The sequence below is a fragment of the Mycteria americana genome, chromosome 3 (assembly GCF_035582795.1).
Source record: "Mycteria americana isolate JAX WOST 10 ecotype Jacksonville Zoo and Gardens chromosome 3, USCA_MyAme_1.0, whole genome shotgun sequence".
Lineage (NCBI taxonomy): Eukaryota > Metazoa > Chordata > Aves > Ciconiiformes > Ciconiidae > Mycteria > Mycteria americana.
The window spans coordinates 102,400,252-102,407,446 of record NC_134367.1 but is presented as its reverse complement, the minus strand read 5'-3'; the positions used below and the strand labels follow the sequence as shown (position 1 = coordinate 102,407,446).

The 7,195-nt window shown below is 40.6% G+C and overlaps 1 long non-coding RNA gene across 1 annotated transcript; it reads left to right on the top strand.

Moving 5' to 3' along the window:
* Nucleotides 1-1,439: 1,439 nt before the first annotated feature.
* Nucleotides 1,440-4,372, top strand: LOC142407798 (uncharacterized). Its single transcript, XR_012775055.1, has 3 exons — nucleotides 1,440-1,729; nucleotides 2,673-2,750; nucleotides 3,262-4,372. It is a non-coding gene; the product is annotated as an uncharacterized LOC142407798 (long non-coding RNA).
* The last annotated feature ends 2,823 nt before the right edge of the window (nucleotides 4,373-7,195 follow it).

Below are 7,195 nucleotides of genomic sequence, written 5' to 3'. Positions count from 1 at the left end.
GTTTCACGCAAAGCATAAGAGTTGTGTCATTCCTTTAGGTTTTCAAAGTCACTTCTTGTCAGATGCATTGGTTAAGAGAGAAAATTAATGAGCTGTGTTAAGTTTTATTACACAATCTTCTGATGTGGGAAAGCTTCCCTCCAGGAACAGCTCTGTGCATGGCTTAACTGATTTAGGCATGCCTGCTGCAGTATTCTCCAGAATGTGTCGGAGATCAAAGTAGGGGGAGTTATTCAGGTTTTATGGCAAGGTAATTAAAAAAATATGGGGATTATTACATATAAATCATACTTGCATAAATTTGCTGGGAAAATAAAATCAAATAAACACGTTTAAAAAATGAGATCAGGAAAACATTCAGCCACATTTTTTACCATTACAGATGCAAAGCTGTACCCTGAAGTCTACACAGTTGACCTCTTTCTTCAACTGCAGAGAATTTGGCCCAGTTCCATTTTGGTGCTGTTCTCATTACTTTAAAAAAAAAAAAAGAGAGAGAGAGAAAAAAAGGCATACTGAGCTCTCCTATGTTGTGCCAATGCGAAGATGGGCAGTTTGCACCAGGTACAACAGACGGAGAGGTGGTCCCAGGGGGAGCAGTGACAAGAATTCCCTCGGTTTCTGAGGTGATTTCATCTGAAAGTTTTAGGTTTTTTCTTCTACTTGTAGGAGAATCTACAAGTAGGCTAGTGTGCCTGAGCATTTATCTTTTCAATGCAAATGTTAGCATTATACAAAACAAGACACAAGAGCAGATTCTGTTCTCCCTGCTATTGTTCTAGTGCAGACTGTAAGCGAAGAGCAGGTTTAGACCAACAGCTTCTGGAAAAAGGGGTAAAAAAGGCCCTAGAAAACTGCAAAGACTTTCTGTTCTCAGATACACGGGACTTCTGAGGGGAGTGCATACAAGCTCAGGAAAGATTGTAAGCTCATCCTTTCTGGCCACGTACAGGAGAAATGGGTGCATGCACTGTGCTCCAAATAGGGGCTCAGAAATCCTGGTCTAGAAAGAGGGAGAGCTGATCCAGTTGTAAATGTTGAAGTCCTGATCGTGAAATGCAGAAAACATTTCTCTCTGGGTGGGAGAGAAATGAAGAGTATTGTGAAACCTCTTTAATCAGAGGAGAGCTTCCACATTTGTGTCACATAAATATGCAGAAAGGATAAGCTTATAGCTTCAGCTGTCCTGAATGCAGTGATACCATATGATGACAGAACACACATGCACAAGCCTGTATAAACATACACAGTTGTAGCCAAAACGTATAACGCTGTCAGGACTGAGCTTTCTCTCTCTAAGGATGTGCATATGCCCTCTTTGGTCTAATTGGGTTTATGACTCCACATCTGCATGTATATGCAAGAGATATAAAATACAAGTACAGTAGCTTTTGATGTGAAATAACATTTATTTTCTTGTACCAACTACAGGTCCCGAGAGAGTACATGTTAAGTTCACACTGGAAGCTACACAGCTGAAGCACTAGCAACAGCATAAGCAGAACACGCTTGGCTGTCATTTTACCAATCTTCCCTGCTGCAGTCCTAACGTGCATGAAAGAGGGGCTATTGGCTGGCAACTCCATACAGAGGAAACAGTACAATTTGGACAATGAAAATCTATGTGAAGTGTCAGGTGAAAATTTCCCCGTGCTTTGCTCTTCTGGGTGACGAAATAATTTCCTGAAGGAACTGAAGAAACCACCCCACGATGTCAAATTGTTTAAAGGTACTTCATTGTGAAATATTGTCCATCTTAACCTCGTCTCGGTGTTTGGCGTGGCGGGTCTCTTCCACTTCTAACCTTTTTCAAAGAATCAATAGATGCTGCTTCTAATAATGATAATGAGTATGTATTAAAGATATATTCTCTTGAGCTGGAAGCTGAAGGCCGGACCTGGAAGTACTGCAAAACTGAGTCATATTTCCATGCTCCCTGAATATGTACTGCTGTTAATCACATGTGCACAATCTTGAAGACAAGGACCAGAAAACTCACTGAGATTTTGAAACAACAATAATAAAGCCCATTGCAAGATTTAATATAAAATCTGAACAGTAAAGAATTCTGTGATGTATCTGGTTCTTGTTTGATGTACTTCTACTGCCACAGTTAATATAGTGTTTGCAGTGCACACATAAAGCAGATATGCCCAGATTCCTCTCTAAAAGAGTTAAATTATTTCATAGTCATGTATGCTATCTTTCCTGTTATTTTTTTCCCCACAATTTCTGTAGGCTGTATTTAGTCTATGTAACTTCTTCTTAACAGCTTTCAATGAAATTTGCTGTAATATAATGGTAGAGGTAGGTGGTTATAAAGAAGGCTATAAAGATTCTTCTAAGAAATTTCAAAGCATGAGGGGAGTCCCTCTTTCTTGGTAATTACCAAAGTCTATGAGAAAAATAATCCTCAAATGAGGTATTCAGAAACATACTTTTCTATTCTCAGGTACTAATGATTGTGTATTTCACTACAGCAGAATAAAAATCACCGTACTACACAACATCAGTTGAAGTCTTTTTCAGCCCCCAAGGTAGAATTGAAGTAGTATCTCAGTTTTCCTAAAGGCTGGTGCCAGCCCTTCAGACATAAGGTTCCATTTTAGCCTTACTTCTTTTGTATGCTTGAAAACATCAGCGAGCTGAGGGTTTTCTTGTTTTTGCTGCAGACATGCTGCATCCATGTGTGAATGTTTTCTGCAAGATCTGCAGAAAGACAGGAACATACAACGTCACGTCTGGCCAAGGTCAGTCTGACCCGAGTATTCAGGATGCTTAGAGCAATAGCCCCATTAATATTTAAGTCCTTGTGTCCAGTAGGAAGCTGATGACTTTTATTGGCTTATTTGTGGCTCCCAGTGGCTGCAAGCCTCAGGAACAACATTGTTGAGAAGTCCATTTGTGTTTGGGTTGGTTGGTGTGTATGTGCTCCCCAGTTGCATCCTAAAGTGCTTTGTTTCATAACTAGTGTGTTGATACTGGGTCCCCGTGTCACTGCTGCTGCTGCTGGCCGTTTCTCCCCTTCCCAGTTCTCTTGCTGGCTTCCTGCTACACTGGGGAAAAAAGAGGCAGTATGTTGGGGACATCCTCCATCAAACTCTCTGCTCTGCTGGAGGGGTCAGGGGAGAATATGGACTGGCAATCTGTTGACAATTTGTGTCTCTGCCTCTCCAGTGCTTCCTGGAAGGAACATGTTGAGTCTCAGCACAGAGTATGAGTTCCTTGCTCCTCTGTGCTGCTCTGTGCTTGCTTTTATAGGCAAAGTGGAGCACTCCAGGACCATACAGCAACCCCTGATGATCAGCGTGCCGTACACGGTCTGCTGCTCTCCTTCAGCAGGGAGCCCTGGGGGCTGCAGTCCAGGAGCCAGTGGTGGCCTTGGCACTAGGCCCCTGAGATGCCTGCATGCTGGTGGAGCCCTGGCAGATATGAGCACAGAGCCTTCTTCCCAAAATCGACCTGAACCCTCGCTGCAGTTGTGTTAAGGTCAAGGGATGGACAAAGCTGACTCTAAGCAGTTAGTTACTTAACATCCTCGTTTCACCCTTTGTAAAATGACATCGTCAGTGGGAAAGACCTTGAAATTCTTCTCTAGAAGCTGCTTTAAAAATTGGAACATATTACTGTTACTGTGTTACATATTACAGGTTACTGTGGAACTGGAAAAAAATTTACCCTGGACTTTTCCTCATATGTGTTTGTGCCTAGAAGGCAGCCTACATGGGCCTGTATCTAGACAGACTCATGGGCACAGTGTTTCTCAAGGCAGAAATGATTTTAGAGACTCACTAGGTTTACCTTAAACAGTTCCATCTTCTCTACTTGGAGCAGGCTGTGTTATCAGCCTAATTGCAGCCGTTAAACCACTTGCGGCCAGAATTTTTTGTTTGTGTGCTAGCATCAGTGTCGGCAGGAGAATCATCACTGGAGGTGATGCTAACTATCAAATATGTAATTGCTCTCCAGTAACAGTGACTACGGGCTTTAAAGGGGAAACAGGACCCTATAAAAACTGCTTATTCTGATTCTAAAAGGATCGGATAAAATAAGGAACCTGCTCTGAACTGGTGGAATGATTTTGTGATGAGATACATGGCTTGGGCAATCTGATTATGGGCCATCTGCATCTCATACGCCCTTGAAGGCCAAATTTGCTCTTTGGCAGTTTTTTTCTTTGGCGTTGCACCATCTTTTGCTTTCAGCTATCTACACTGATGAGATTTGGATAGCTTCTTGTACAAAACAGTGCAATTTAATGGTTTTCCCTAACTAGAGCTATATTAGTTTATGTGAAGCAAGGGCATGCCTTTCTGACAAAGATCTCTCTAATCCATTGAGTATGTTGTGTTAATGTTTATTGATTTTTTGATGAGTGCAATGATTTGGTAATTATCTTTAAATCCTTCCTCTTCTGAGTGTGCAGTGTTTAATGTATGGTTTTATTGATTAAATAATGGCATACACTTATGTAACAGCAGTGTGTTCCTGTACAAGAGCTTCCTTGTTTATAAATTATATGCACCATGTATTCAAGCGTGGCATCAGTTAAGCTGACATGCACCGAGGACTTTGCTGGCCCAGTTCTGGCACAAGTGTCCAAACAGGTAGGTTACACTGTGCATTGAGATGTTCAATACAAATTCAATTACATCAGCAAAGCTGTTGTAAGTGAAGAAAACCATTTTACATTTTTTAGCAAATATTGCTGAGGGCGAGTGTTTTTTAATGGCATCTTCATTGTTATCAGGACTGGTATTATAGGGATAACTGGAATTTCTGGTGTGACTAGGCAAAGACACAGAGAGTCTGCTCCCCTGCACATCATGGTGTGCTCAAGAGTTAGAGCACAACAGCAGTTTGTGGAAACCAGAGAGAAAATAAATTTAACAGATGATCCTAAATATTTTCAGTGACTTTACTTAGTTTCCCACTCAAATTATAAACACACTTGCCTATTTGCCTCCCTCTCTTGCAACACCATTGCCAGTTATTCCATTCTCTGTGTTTTTAATGAGTAGCCTTCATTCAGTTATCACATAATCACATAATCATTTACCTTTTACATATACATTTACAAAACTCTAATGCAATGTGAGTTTAAAGGCAAAGTCCAACCAAACAAGGAGTGAATCAACACACTGAAAGTCAAAAAGTGGCCACAAGATGTGCTTTCAAAACATGAAGCTGCTCAGTCAGAAGGAGGAATTTCAGTTCTTTGCAATTAACCCTACTCTGGTAATCCTTCTGTAAGAAGGCATACGCATCTGTTTATCTTTTCATGTAACGTGCGCTGTGGAGGGATGAAAATCAGAAGCAGAGCTAGTTGCCCTTCCAGGAACTCCCAGATCTAATGTAAAATTATAATCTTGGCATCTAGACTGTTTGAGCATGGCACAAATAATAACAGAGAACAAAATCCAACCCAATTGTCCCTAAATTCCAGTACAGAAATTATAGTTAAACATCCCTTGATACACTTCAAAACCAGCTTGTATTCTTTTCTGTGCTTGTTCCTTATGTTCACTGTAGGTAGGTGACTGCTTTTCAGCTTTGAACTAATTATCATTCCTGAAAGCATTTTCCAAACCACAACCGCTTTATGGGCCAGCTTCTGTTCTCGGTGAAATTACAGGAGTTCTGCTAGTGACTTCAGTGCGAGCAGGAGCAGTGTTAATGAAGTAGTCCTATAAAAGAAAAAGGGGGGAAAAAAGGAGGTAAACTACTTTACCGGTGCTTTGAGGTTAAGGTTAGAAGAGTGCTATAGTCGTTACAGTAAAATGACTCATTCTACAGCTTTTTGTTTAAAATGGAAGTGCAGCATTGGCTTACTATGCACATCCTGACCTCGGCCTGTGTACGTACTCTCGCTGCATATTCTGATTTGGCAGGAAGCAAATACTGGAGTCTTTTTTGCTTTGCATTTGCTACAAACAACTTTTTTGGACTCCATGTGACAGATCAGCTATTTCTCCCCTGCTGCTCTCAAAGGTTTTTATAATATCAGCCTTAAAAATCACATTTCTTTGGCAAATTTCTCCAGGATAAAGTCAGCCATAAAATGGAAGAAAAATGCCTTTAGGCTTACTAATTCTTCTTTCTCTCAAGCAGCAAAATGCTCTTATTTTGAGAAGTGTCTGTGTTCATTGTTTCTCTGAAATCTGAACTTTTTCCACTTGGAGACAGTTAACTCCCTGAGAATCTCGCAGAAACGGTATTAGATGTTGATCTCTTTGCAGGAGAGCGGGGAGAAGCAGACAGCCAGGCCACATCGATCCCGGCTGCAGGACGTGTTTAGTGAAAAATCTATAGAGCTCAGCTTAGGGTGTCAGCTGTCAGTCTGCAGAGCATCTGTCAGAGGAGTATTTGCTTCACTGCCACTGAATGTGAGTAATGCTTTCACAATATGGCAGTACGATGCTATAGATTACAGTTGTAATGGAGCACATCCTGAACAGCTGAGCCTGCTCTCTCTCGCTCATTCAATAGCAAGAGTTGCCTCGCTATAAGAGCTTGGGGGATTATGTACTCCAAACAGCTGTCTATAGCACCATGGATTTATTTGGGCTAAATGAGAACTTGCTTTCTTTAGCTAAATCAAACTTTATCAGACAGTTTTACTGTTGGCAGTTAAAATAAAATGTGTTTGCTGAACAGTAAACACCTTGTTACTGTTAGGAAGGATTATATAAACAAAAGGCATACACAATGAAGTCTTATGCCAACTGACTTACTGTCAAAATAATATACTGCTGTTAGCGGAATTGTGCTCACTTGAAGGAAATTATAGGCCTAAAAACACATCTTGAATGACAAAGAAACCATTTTTCCACAAATAATCTTTAAAAAGTTTAATACACTGTGCCTTGTAGAAGTGGTTTCAGAGTCCAAGGATGCTGTATCCTCATAAAGGAAGGTCAGGAAAAACTGGGTGAATTGCCTGAAATCTTCAAAGGTTTACTGTATTTGCATAATGCACTGGATCAGGTAGATTTAGCATATTCCCCCCTACGAGATATGTGAAAGTTGGTTTTGTCCAACTAAAACTACAAACACGCCCTTTCAAAATAGGATACACTGTTCTTCTTTCACTTATTACACTGTATAATCTACACAACTACAGAACGCTCATGAGCAACCAAATACATGTTACAATAAGATTAGGCTATTTATGCACCATAAATCAGCTTCCTTT